The sequence below is a fragment of the Schistocerca piceifrons genome, chromosome 1, assembly GCF_021461385.2.
Source record: "Schistocerca piceifrons isolate TAMUIC-IGC-003096 chromosome 1, iqSchPice1.1, whole genome shotgun sequence".
NCBI lineage: Eukaryota > Metazoa > Arthropoda > Insecta > Orthoptera > Acrididae > Schistocerca > Schistocerca piceifrons.
The window spans coordinates 741,152,602-741,166,364 of NC_060138.1; positions in this window are offsets into that span (position 1 = coordinate 741,152,602).

Below are 13,763 nucleotides of genomic sequence, written 5' to 3' on the forward strand. Positions count from 1 at the left end.
ATGTCACATTTTTATCTAAAATTCGCCACAAGAGCGTATGAGAATTATTTTCACTCAGCTATCTCCTTTTTAACAATCTCACTCTGATCGTCTTTTAATTTATTGCATTTTATTACTGTAATGTATGCATCTGGTATGTCTACTACGGACTTTATCGATTATATTTTTGTTTTTATTCCATATCGTACAATTACATGATTGAAGAATATGTATACGGCTACAGCAGCGACGTCCGGCGAGATTACGACACAAACCTTTTGTAGATACTGTAAGGCAATTTGTTTTTAACATTAGTGCTGTTAATAAAATGACTCTAGTATAGCCCACATTTTATTTATGTGTGACGATGCTGAGGTTAATTTATGTTTATCTTTCTACGATGCCGCTATGGCTCCATTATATTAGGACACGTTTTTAAAAACAGTTATGCTTCATTATATTTAAAGCCCATAATTTTACATCACGTGAACGTCAGTAATATTTTTCATTATGGCCTATTTTATTGTTTTAAGCTCTAGATAATCTCATAGTTGCATTTTTGTTTTTCCCATGTTTTGTTGCAGATCTGTAGATTGTCATTGCTGACCGAAACCGGTAGTCTGAGGACGGAAATAAAGAAGTTGATTCTACATCTACATCTGCATATACTCTCCGCAAGCCACCAGACGTTGCCAGGAGAAGGGTACCTTGTACCAATGCTAGTCATTCCCGGTCCACTAGCAAACAGAGCGAGGGAAAACCGACGTTCTATAGCTGCTTCTGCTTGTCTTGTCTTCGCAGTCCTTTCGCGAAATGTATTTTGGTGGCAGCAGAATCGTTCCACAGTCTGTCGCAAATACCGGTTCTGTAAATTTTCTCAATGTTGGTTTGTTCGTAGAGTGTCTTATTCCCTCCAGAGGCCCCACTTGAATTCATAGACCATAACACTTGCAAGTTATCGAATCTATCGGTGACTAATCTAGCAGTGTGCCTAAACAAATGGGTCACACACGCCTTCCTTTATACATGAACTAAGCCTTCCCAAAATTCCCCCACTGAACCGAAGTCAACCATTCACCTTCCTACAACCCACCACCCGAGCTCGTTGTATTTCAGGGATGTTTCTCCTACTTATCTACATTAAATTACATTTTTCCATATCAGGAAAAGCTGTCATTCTTCGCACCTCATAAGAATTCTATCAATTCATCCTGTATTCTCCTGCAGCCATGCAACAGCGACACTTTCCCGTACACAACAGCGCCATCAGTAAATAGTCGCAGACTGCTGCTCGCCCTGTCCGTCAGGTCGTTTAATTTTTATAAACAAAACAAGAGCTTTTTCTGAGCCCTCCTGACGACACCTTTGTCCCCGATGACACCACACGCCATCCAGAACGACGTACAGGATTTTATTACTTTACGCCATCTGTGTTACACTTTGTCTGTTTTCATTTTTGTTGACATGTTGGTCCATTGTTCCAACAAAACACAATATCGTGATTGAGCGGCGTTTATATTTTGCGCAGAATGACCCATATTTGGAGATAGCTCCTGATTAATTGAAAGCCGGCCGCGGTGGCCGTGCGGTTCTAGGCGCGTCAGTCCGGAACCGCGTGACTGCTACGGTCGCAGGTTCGAATCCTGCCTCGGGCATGGATGTGTGTGATGTCCTTAGGTTAGTTGGGTTTACGTAGTTCTAAGTTCTAGGGGACTGATGAGCTCAGATTTTAAGTCCCATTGTGCTCAGAGCCATTTGAACCATTTTGATTAATTGAAAACCCAACACAGGGTTCCTGATGCGTGCAGGTTGAAAAGTCCCTGCTATGTTAAACTGATTCAGGTAACTGGAATTTTATGTGATATTTTAGTATTACTATAAACACTCTTAAAAAAAGAAGAAAATGCACCATGAAGGAATTATTAGAATGGGAAGGAAACCAGTAGATGTGATGTATATGTGTTGACAAACACATGGTTACAATTTCAGAAGAGCTGGATGATTTATTCAGGAGGAAGAGCATCACAAACTGAGCAAGTCAAGAATGCGTTGGTACACCTCTTGCCCTTATGCAGGCAGTTATTCGGCTTGGCACTGATTGAGAGAGGTGTTGGGTGTCCTTTTGAGGGATATTGTGACAAATTCTGTCCAGCTGGTGCGATGGATCGCCAAAATTCCTAGCTGGTTGGAGGGCACTGACCGTAATACTCCAAACGTTCTGAACTGGGGAGATATTCAGCGACCTCGCTCGTCAAGGTAGACTTTGACAAGCACAAAGACAAGCAGTAAAAACATTTGCCATGTCCGAGCGGGCATTATATTTCTGAAATGTAAGCCCAGAGTGGCTTGTCATGAAAGAAAACAAAACGACGCATAGAATTTAGTCAACGTACCGCTTTGCTGAAAGGGTGCCGCAGATGGCAACCAAAGTGGTCCTACTATGAAGAGGTCAGCAGCTCGTGGTCTCGTGGTAGCGTTCTCGCTTCCCGAGCATGGGATCCCTGGTTCGATTCTCGGAGGGGTCATGGATTTTCACCTGCCTCGAGATGACTGGGTATTGCTGTGTCGTCATCATCATCATCATTCATTCCCATTACGGTCGGAGGAAGGCAATGGCAAACCACCTACGCTAGGACCTTGCCTAGTACGGTGGTGCGGGTCTCCTGCATCGTCCCCTACGCTCTGTCAAGGAGTATGGGACTTCATCATCACTATGAAGAGAAATGGCATCCCAGACCATCAGTTCTGGTTGTCAGGCCGTATGGTGAGCGACAGTCAGGTTGGTATTTCACCACCGTCTGAGGCGTCACCAGGTACGTCTTCGGCCTGGTATCTCATTGACTGGAGTAGGATCTTCAGTCCCGCTTCGAAATGAGACCCGATGAACAGCGAAGATATGTCCGTAGTCGCCCTGGACAGCAGTTAGTACCAACGTAATGGTCGCCCGCCACATGGCACGACAACCAGGAGTAATGGTCTGTAGTGTCATTTCATTTCATAGCAGGACCCCTTTGGTTGTCATCCACGGTCCCCTTACGGCACAGAGGTCTGCGACGATATTCTACACCCTGCTTTGTTGCTTTTCGTGGAAAGCCATCATGGATTACATTTCAACAAGACAATGCTCTTCCGCACATGGCTTTGTGCTTGCTAATCCCCAACTTGGCCAGCAATGTCTCTGGATCTCTCCCCAGTTGAGATTCTGACTTCTGCATTTTAATAAAAAGTGGTTCAAATGGCTCTGAACACTATGGGACTTAACATCTGAGGTCATCAGTCCCCTAGACCTTAGAACTACTTAAACCTAACAAACCGAAGGACATCACACACATCCACGCCCGAGGCAGGATTCGAACCTGCGACTGTAGCAGTCACACGGTTCCGGACTGAAGCGCCTAGAACCGCTCGGCCACCGTGACCGGCGCATTTTAATACAGTTCACTTATATACTTGGCTTGCCGATGCAGAAAGAGGGCTTTATATATATCGTAAACAGCTTTCATTTCTCGCTCGTCCTGTGGCTCTTATGCTGGTCAAAGATGCCGCGTGAACTATAGTCAGTAAGACAAATCACTGTTGAGATGAACCACGGTTCGTCTTAAGTGGGTAGAAGGATTTAGCAGAAGTTGATGAACAGAAACCAGCCGACATAGCCTCGTGGAGGGACTCGTGGGGACACTTTGCACGTAGGTTGTTTAGGTTTTTATATTCGTAACGCCACGTAGCGCTCTGTATGAAAATCACTGGCTGCGCTGTGTGCAGTTTGTGACTGGTTGGCATTATTGTAATATTCGCTATTGTAGTGTTGGGCAGTTGGATGTGAACAGCGCGTAGCGTTGGGCAGTTGGAGGTTAGGCGCCAGCAGTGGTGGATGTGGAGAGTGAGATGGCGGAGTTTTGAGAGCGGATGATCTGGACGTGTGTCCATCAGAGAGAGTAAATTTGTAAAACTGGATATTATGAACTGATATATATATATATATATATATATATATATATATAATGAATTTTGAACATTATTAAGGTAAATACATTGTTTGTTCTCTATCAAAATGTTTCATTTGCTAACTATGCCTATCAATAGTTAATGACTTCAGTAGTTAGAATCTTTTATTTAGCTGGCAGTATTGGCGCTAGCTGTATTGCAGTAGGTCGAGTAACGAAGATTTTTGTGAGGTAAGTGATTCAAGAAAGGTGTAGGTTATTGTTAGTCAGGGCCATTCTTTTGTAGGGATTATTGAAAGTCAGATTGCGTTACGCTAAAAATATTGTATGTCAGTTTAGTGTTGATGAGAATAAGTAAATAGTGAAATGTCTGAGTACGTTCAGTTCTGCTCAGCTGCTTGACAATCAAATATCGTAAGAGGTTTATCAGCACAGTAATTGATAAATTTTTCTAAGGGGAGGTTTCAGCTTGGGTCGCGGATACTGCCTGCGGCAGACGTTGTCGCTGCTGCTGTCGGAGTACCCGGACTGATAACTTGTCCGATCACATCAATGTGACCATCTGTCAGAAACTTGGGTAACCTCCTTTTGCAATGCAGAGCGCTGCGAGACGTGCAGGAAGATAGTCAATGCGGCTCAAGAAGGAACTGACAGGGATGTGGAGCCATGCTGACTTCAGGTTTCTCAGTTGAGAATCCATGGTGCGAACAGCTCCATCGAGGTGGTCCCACAGATTCTCGACTGTGTGTAAATTCGGAGAGTTTGGTGGCCAGGGCAGTGCAGTAAATTCATTCCAATGCTCTTCGAACCAAGTACGTAAGCTGCGAGATGTGTGACACCTTGCATTGTCCTGTTGGTGGATGCCATCGTGCCGAGGAACAACAAACTGTATGTAGCTGTGGACATGGTCCCCAAGAATAGATGAATCACGCGACCGCTACGGTCGCAGGTTCGAATCCTGCCTCGGGCATGGATATGAGTGATGTCCTTAGGTTAGTTAGGTTTAAGTAGTTCTAGGTTCTAGGGGACTGATGACCTCAGATGTTAAGTCCCATAGTGCTCAGAGCCATTTGAACCATTTGAACCCAAGAATAGATGCATAGTTGTGTTGATCCGATGTGCCTTCCAGAATGACTAAAACAAAAACGTAATGCCACAAAAACATTCCCCACGCCATAAATCTCCCTTCTCCGGCCTGGACCCTTCCGATTGGTGCAGAGAGTTTGCTTGAAGAAGTTCACGCGGGGCACGTCAAAGGACATCTGTCCGATGGTGCATAATTCGTGAGTCTTCTGGAAAGACCATCTGTCGTCGCTCAGTGGACGTCCAGTCGCAGTACTGGCGTGTAAGTTCCAGCCTTTGTCACCGATGAACAGTATTCAGTGTGCATGCATGAACCGGACGCCTGTTGTGGTGGTCTTTTCGTAGCTATATTTGCAGAACGGACGTCGAGGAGACTCTGTTGGTAGCACTTTGATTCACCTGGGCCGTCAGCAGCTCGGCAGTTGCACCTCCGTTCATCCTACACGTCTCTGGAGCCGTCGTTCACACCTGTCATCTGTGGCTATGGTATACCACAGCTGCCTCGGTGTCGGTTATAGATAGCTCCATTTTGCCATTACATTGTATTGTATGTTAACCGAGGACCTAGAAACGACAGATAGGCTCCGTCCCCCCCCCCCCCCCCCCCCCCCCGCAGCCGCAGTGGTCCACAACCTCACGACGAGTACCGCAGTCCACTTCACCCCTCCGCCGCCCTACACAGAACCCAGGGTTATTGTGCCGTTCGGCCCCCGGTGAACCCCCACAGGGAACGTCTCACACCAGACGATTGTAACCCTTATGTTTGCCTGGTAGAGTAATGGTGGTGTACGCGTACTTGGAGAACTTGTTTGGGCGGCATTCGCCGACATAGTGTAACTGAGACGGAATAAGGGGAACCAGCCCGCATTCGCCGAGGCAGCTGGAAAACCGCCTAAAAACCATCCACAGACTGGCCGGTTCACCGGACCTCGACACAAATCCGCCGGGTAGATTCGTGCCGGGGACCAGGCGCTCTTTCCCGCCCGGAAAGCCGTGAGTTAGAGCGCACGGCCAACTGGGCGGGCTCCATTTTGCCATGCAAACCTAGTTGTTTCAGAAATGCTTCCACCCTTGGCGCCCGAAAGCCAATGATATTTCTCTTCCTCCCCCCCCCCCCCCCCTCCCCCGGACGCGTTTTATATATCCTTCACTGCTAGCGCTTCCACTTGCTGTCTGTGAGTGATCCTTGCATGTTAATGTAGAACAGAGGGTGGTGATCGCAATAATGTTATTGCACCGTGTATGTTACTTGTTATTTAGTGGCTTGAGTTTCCAGCTTTGGCACTCTAAGAGTGCCGAGAATATCCTATACCGAGGATTTTTATACATACATTCGCGTTTGCATCTTCGCATCTGAGCGAGTACCTGTTTTAGTGAGATAGGATTTTGTCCGCGTGACAGAGAATACCTCCTCGGGTGGCGGCTGCAGCGCCCCCAGCGCGGCGTGCCTGTGGAACGGCGCGACGCGAGGAGTTTGTGCTGGCAGCCTCTCAAGCACAACTGTGCCTGGCGCGCCGCCCACAGTCGCCACGTAATTGATGGCGCCGTGGTTAGCACTCGTCGTGTATTAGCCGCCCCGCGCCGCAGCGCAGCACGGCACGGCGCAGCACGCCAGCCAGCCAGCGCCGTATTTTTAGCGCGGCCGGCCGCAGACTCAGACACGGACACCGTGCGACTTCTTCTGATCTCCCCCTCTCGTTTGTGCCCTCCCGTGTAGCTCTCTGTTCCGAGGTTGTCCCATTTATTTTGTTTCACGTGTTCTTTCAGTGTCTTTGGATGTAGACTACGTTTCCAGAGTTACTGTCACTTGATATTTCCAGCAGTGCTCAACATTAGGCTGCCAGTGAAGATGTCCAGGAACCGAATGAGCTTACAGTAGTACGTATCTCCTACTTTTGATACTCAGTGTTTCAATAAGCTCCTTAAACACCCCTAATAACGTTCGTCTCGATATTCGAAACAAAAAATGGCTCTGAGTACTATCGGACTTAACATCTGAGGTCATCAGTCCCCTAGAACTTAGAACTACTTAAACCTAATTAACCTAAGGACATCACACACACCCATGCCCGAGGCAGGATTCGAACCTGTGACCGTAGCGGCCTCGCGGTTCCAGACTGAAGCGCCTTGGATCGTACGGCCATATCGGCCGGCCGAAACAAAAAAGTGGTTTTTCTTTTAGCAACAAAGGAATGTAAGGTCACTAGAAAATTTTCAATCTGCAGCCGGATTCAGTATTTGTGGATTCCCGGAAGGCTTTCGACACTGTACCACACAAGTGGCTCATAGGAAAATTGCGTGCTTACGGAATATCGTTTCAGTTATGTGACTGGATTTGTGATTACCTGTCAGAGAGGTCACAGTTCGTAGTAACTGGCGGAAAGTCATCGAGTAAAAAAGAAGTGATTTCTGGTGTTCCCCAAGGTAGTGTAGTAGGCCTTTTGCTGTTGCTTATCTATATAAACGATTTGGGAGACAATCAGAGCAGCCGTCTTTGGTTGTCTGCAGATGACGGTGTCGTTTGACGACTAATAAAGTCATCATAAGATCAAAACAAACTGCAAAATGATTTAGAAGAAATATCGAAATGGTTCGAAAAGTGGCAGTTGACCCTAAATAACGAAAAGTGTGAGGTCGTTCACATGAGTGCTAAAAGGAACTCGTTAAACTTCGGGTACACGATAAATCGGTCTAATCTAAAAGCCGTAAATTCAACTAAATACCTAGGTATTACAATTACGAACAACTTAAATTGGAAGGAACACATAGAAAATGTTGTGGGGAAGGCTAACCAAAGACTGCGTTTTATTGGCAGGACACTCAGAAAATGTAACATACCTATTGAGGAGACTGCCTACACTACGCTTGTCCGTCCTCTTTTAGAGTAATGCTGCGCGGTGTGGGATCCTTACCAGAAAAGTCTGACGGAATACATCGAAAAAGTTCAAAGAAAGGCAGCACGTTTTATATTATCGCGAAATGTGGGAGAAAGTGTCACAGAAATGATACAGGATTTGGATGGAAATCATTACTAGAAAGCCGTTTTTCGTTGCGACGGAATCTTCTCACGAAATTCCAAATGTGATTTGCGTAGTATCCATGTAAATGTAGGTGTTGATGTAGATATTGGCAGATTAAAACTGTGTGCAGGAGCGAGATTCAAAACCAAGGACCCCTGCCTTTCGTCTGCAAGTACTCTAGGGACTGAACTATCGAAGCACTGCTGACGACTGCTCTAACAACTTTACTTTTGCCTCCCGCCTACCATCCAAAGTTAGCTTAAGTCCTTCTGTATGCCTTGCATAGTGAAAATTCATTATGGCTACCTCTAAGCAATGTACTTTCTTCCAGGAGTGCTAGTCCGGCAAGATATGCAGAAAATCTGAGAAAAATGTAAGTGCCGTCCTGCATCGGTTTCCAGTATTATTTTGCTTTCAGGCATTACAGATGCAGTCGTAGGCATAGACTCTCAGGGTGGTAGTCGGGCAGCCTTAACCCTATCATCTCTGGATGGTAGAGGTATCGTTTTCACAGCGGCAGCGGACTTCATTTAATCGTAGCTCACCCAAGTAGCAGGAATGTTTGTAAATCTTCCTCCTGATTCACCCTACCTATTATTGAAAACTAGATCGAAATCCCTACAGTAGATCCTGAGGTTTTCGATAGATCACGAATACAATATAAGTTTGCAGGAATAAAAATGTGATATGATAACAATGTAACAATTTTCGGATTTTTCTTTACTTGTACTGTGAAACTTTACAACTTGCCAAAGGCAAAAGGTGTTTTCATGGTCCGGTCACAGTTCTAATCCGCCAGTGAGTTCAATGTTACCTCATAGTTGCGAATATGACATACAAGAGATATTGGAATCTATGAAATACACCCTCTCCCCTTTAAGTATTCCTCGCGTCGGCTGGTTTAAAAATAGCATGTTTATTTTCTTATTTTCTTGTCAACACATATTTCGATGTATTGTTTCCTTACCAGAGACTCACGGAAATAACATTGACTATTGATGTAAATGTACACAACAGTTGGTGACCATTGTCATTTGGCACCCCATACTTTCGTCTTTTTATCAGATTCTGTGGACAACAATGAGTCTTAATTACCTATTAATCCTGGTGGGTAGAGCCATTCGTGTAGCTCGTTTCCTCTGACGTTTGACATACATACGCAACACATTTCCCATTCCCTTCGTTATCGACTTCTGGCTGAAGATTTCTGAAACGTGAATCTCTACTGTATATCTCGGTACCTACATACTGATCACTCACCATACGGTTTCTCTTTAGTTATAAATGTGTTGAGCGTTCTGTGTTCTTATTTACATAATATAATACTTCATAAAGGAGCTTTCATAGCTTTTGAAAGGCATCATGCAAATGAAAAATCTATATCCAGTTTTCATTTGATGATTTCTCAAGCGGATAATTACAGAAATTGTAGTATCTGGGGCAGAAAGGCAAATAAATGAAATTCAAAGGAAAATGGCAGTTGCTCATTATTATTAGCCGGAATGTGTCAGAAGAGATAAATACTGAAAAGATAGACTGAAATTCAATACACGAGTGATGTTCTCCATTATTACTTTTCGTTCATAGCCTCCTGGCTGAAAGCACAACGCCTGACGGTCATCCACAGCGAAGCTGCAGCTCTGAGATTGGGAAAATGGGCAAGATCCCTAACGAGCTGTACATGTCTACACGTGATTGTCTGATAAACGCATCATGATTCATATTTTAAATATAGTTTTGTATTGTAGAACGCACTGCTGGCAGAACATAACGTCAGCGTCTGACAACAAATTAGCTGTTTCATACTTTCTTTTGGCAGTGCCGGCCATCTGACCATTCGAAAGCAGCTGAAATACAGTTTGAAGATGGTATAGCTGTCGCTTTAGTAATGGCAGTACTAGTTGCCAAAGACCATCCCGTGTATATTGTGCCAAAATTATTCGATGTGTCACAGACGCATAACGTGTATGATTGATCATTTTACGGCAGAAACTGCGGTCATTACATTGTCGTATTCCGTGGAAAGGTTCATAAATTACAGTGCTAATATAACAAAACAATAATTTTAAGAGCTTTTGTGATGGCTGCCCACATTGGATTAGAAGAAGATACCCAACAGAGCTTACATTCTGTACCAAACTCTACAATACTACATAAAAGACATTTAATGAGTCAGGTTGCTGCATATATGCGTCCTCATGTATCTGACAACTTTGTGTTCTGATGTTAGCCTCTCGAAGTGTTTGTAGAAAATGTTTCTGGTTCTAGTATTATGTTCATGCTTTTCATAATTTAAAAAAGACAGAAATATCTTGATGTTAAAAGATATTAATTAATATTGTGAATCAGCTGTCACGAAATGAAATTTTTTTGAAAACGTCTCTAAAGGTCGTCCTACAATTTACATCAGATATAATTCTCTGTGTCCTGAGAATACTATCCCTGCAAGTTTAGTTTCTCACAATAACGATTCTCTGACACAGACTGATATGAAATATGCAGAATAAACTAGTTTGTTTAATTGTCATCGATAGCCGTAATCATGCGCAGTGAAAATATAGCACAGAGCGAGGTCACGCAGTGATTAGGGTTCCGGTCTTGCACTCAGGAAGAGACGGTTCAAATCCAAGTCTGTCGCTCAGAGTTCGATTTCTGTGATTTCCTTTAGTCCCTTAAGGTAAATGCCGAGGTTGTTCCTTTGAAAGGGCACGGCTAATTTCCTTCCCCATCCTTGAAACAATCCGAGTTCGTGCTCCATCTTCAATGAACTCGCTTTCAACGGAACGTCAAATGTTAATCTTCCTTCCTTCCTTGAAATGTAGCTGAATAGGGAAATCAGTTCTTGTGCTTCAGTGTTTGAGCAGACTATTTTTATACCTGGTAGAGTTCTACGAGAAGGGCAGAATTGTTTGCACTGACCTTGGTCCAAATTTGAAAAGAATTTGACTGGAGCTCTCTGTTGATATTTTAATATTTCGTTAATTGCCTTTTGAGTGAGGTGGCAGGTATTTCTTTTTATTCCAATACTTGCGTCGTCTGCAAAAATGATACAATTTGGGTCTTCTGTCAATACAAGTGGAAGAGTAGATGTGCATTTCAGAAACAATAGTGAGCACAAAATAGGACCGTGTGGTACAGCGTGTCTGACTGCTTCAAATTATGACCGTCTGTTGTTGTGTGACTGAAATGGCAGTGTTTTAATTCGCGAAGTACGAGAAGTTTCAGCTAGTTGCAAATCAGTTCATCAAATACAGGGAATATCTAGCATGTCTCCCATGAATAACTTTCGCATGGTGATCAACCCCTCAAAAGAAGCAGTGGGCACAAAGGAAGCGGGGGCAACCGCTGCTTTCATCGACAAAGCTTCGGATACTGGACTGGCTTCTGCTGTAGTAAGTGCTTTCGGTCAGACTATTTTGCTCATTACTATTGTTTTGTGTTTGTTTCCTGCTCTTGTTTTGGTTAGTGATGCATCCCTTCCTCACGACAGCTCTGAATCATTTAGTCGTCTGTAATGTTGAATGTGTGTACTTTATATGCACCTAAACCTTTGGGAAATTAATCTCCATTCAGGGCAGCCCATAATCCAAGAACAAGTAAGTTAAATTGTAGAATGTAAGGTAAATAAGGTAAATAACTTCATGTGTGGTAATTATAAACTTTAGAAAACATTGTCACTACAATGTTTTTAAAGATATGGTTTAATTTACCTACAAGGGAGAAAACCTCCTACTGATATCAGTTACATTAGTAAGTTATACAAGCTGCAAGTTATGACAGAGGTGGCGATCTCGAGTGTTTTATACCGCGCAACGCAATGTAAAGCGTTTCTTATTAAAAGACGCTTTATTCTCTTTTACGAAGGAACTTGTTACTTGGGAAAACACTACCACTAAAACTGAAGCAAACTCAGTCCGAACAGGCCTTGGAAGGCCAAACGGTACCGACCGGCCGCTTTGTCATCCTCAGACCACAAAACACTGTCACTAATAATATAAATAATGTCATTGAGTAAATAACAAATTGTAGTTATAACTCAAAGAGTGTACGCATGAAAAGTAAAAAAGGAAACTTCTGTAAGAGAGCTATGTTCACTTTTCTAAAGAGAAACATTTGATTTATGGAGAAGTGGAGACTTCTCCTAAGAGATACGTGTGGAGGTACGTATGTTATACATTGAGCCGACAGAAGTCATGAGATGCCTCCTAATATCGTGTCAGTCCTCCTGTTCCCTGCATAGTGCAGCAACTCGCCGTTAGATGCACACAAAATGTCGTTGGAAGTCCCTGCATTACTATTGAACCATGCTGTCTGTATAGCTATCCGTAAATGCAAAAGCATTGCCAGTGCAGGATTTTGTGCACGAACTGACCTCTCGATTACGTCCAGTAAGTGTTCAGTGGGATCCATCTGGGACGATCTGGGTAGCTAAATCATTCGCTCGAATTGTCCAGAATGTTCTTCAAACCAATCGCGAACAACTGTCGCTCGGTTTACGTACGATCCGCAAAAATTCTAACGTTGTTTGGGAACATAAAGTCGATGAATCGCTGAAAACAGTCTCCAAGTAGCCGAACATAACCATTTGCAGCCAATGATCGACTCAGTTGGACCATACCCTGTAAAGACAACCCACAGCTTTAAGAAACCACCACCAGCTTGGAGAGTGCCTTGTTGACAACTTGGTTCCATGGCTTCTCATTGTCTGCACTACAGCTCGAACCCTGCCACTAGGTCTTAACAACTGAAATGTGGATTCATCTGACCGGTCCACGATTTTCCAATCGTCTAGAGTCCAACCGATACGGTCACGAGCCCACGAGATTCGCCGCGGGCGATGTCGAGTTGTTAGCAAAGGCCCTTGCGTCGTTCGTCTGCTACCACAGGCCATTAATGCCAAATTTCACCGCACTGTCCTAACAGATACATTCGCCGTACGTCCCGCATTTGTTTCTGTGGTTATTTCACGGAGTGATGCTTGTCTGTTAACACTGAAAACTTTACGCAAACACCGCTGCTTTGGTGCAGGTTGGTTGGTTGATTTGGGGGGAGGGGAGCAAACAGCATGACCACAGTCCCATCGGAATAGGGAAGGACGGGGAAGGAAGTCGGACGTGCCCTTTCAAAGGAATCATCTTCGCATTTAGCTAAAGTGATTTAGGGAAATCAAGGAAAACTTAAATGGGAATGGCCGGACGCGGGTTTGAACCGTCGTCCTCGCGAATGCTAGTCGAGTGTGCTAATCATTGCGCCAAGTCGCTCTGTGTCAGTGAAGATCGTCGGCCACTGCGATATCTGTGGTGACAGGTGATGCCTAAAATTTGTTATTCTCGGCGCACTCTTGACGCTATGGATCTCGGAATATTGAATTCCCTAATGATTTCCGTTATGGAATGTGCCTCGCATCTAGCTCCAAGTACCATTCCGCATTCAAAGTCTGTTAATTCCCTTCTTGCGACGCTAATCAAGTCGTAAGCCTTTTCACACGAATCACCTGAGTACTAATGACAGCGCCACCAATGCACTGCCGTTTTATACCTTGTATAAACGATACTGCTGTCAGCTGTATAAGTGCACGTCGCTATCCTATGACTTATTTACCTCATAGTATGTTTATTATGGTATATTAATGACTTTCATTCGTAAATATCGATGTCTGCAGTAGTAAGCCGTTTAGTATCACCATACTGAATTTGTTTAATGAGTATACATTTTCAGGTATATGTAAGAAGAAATT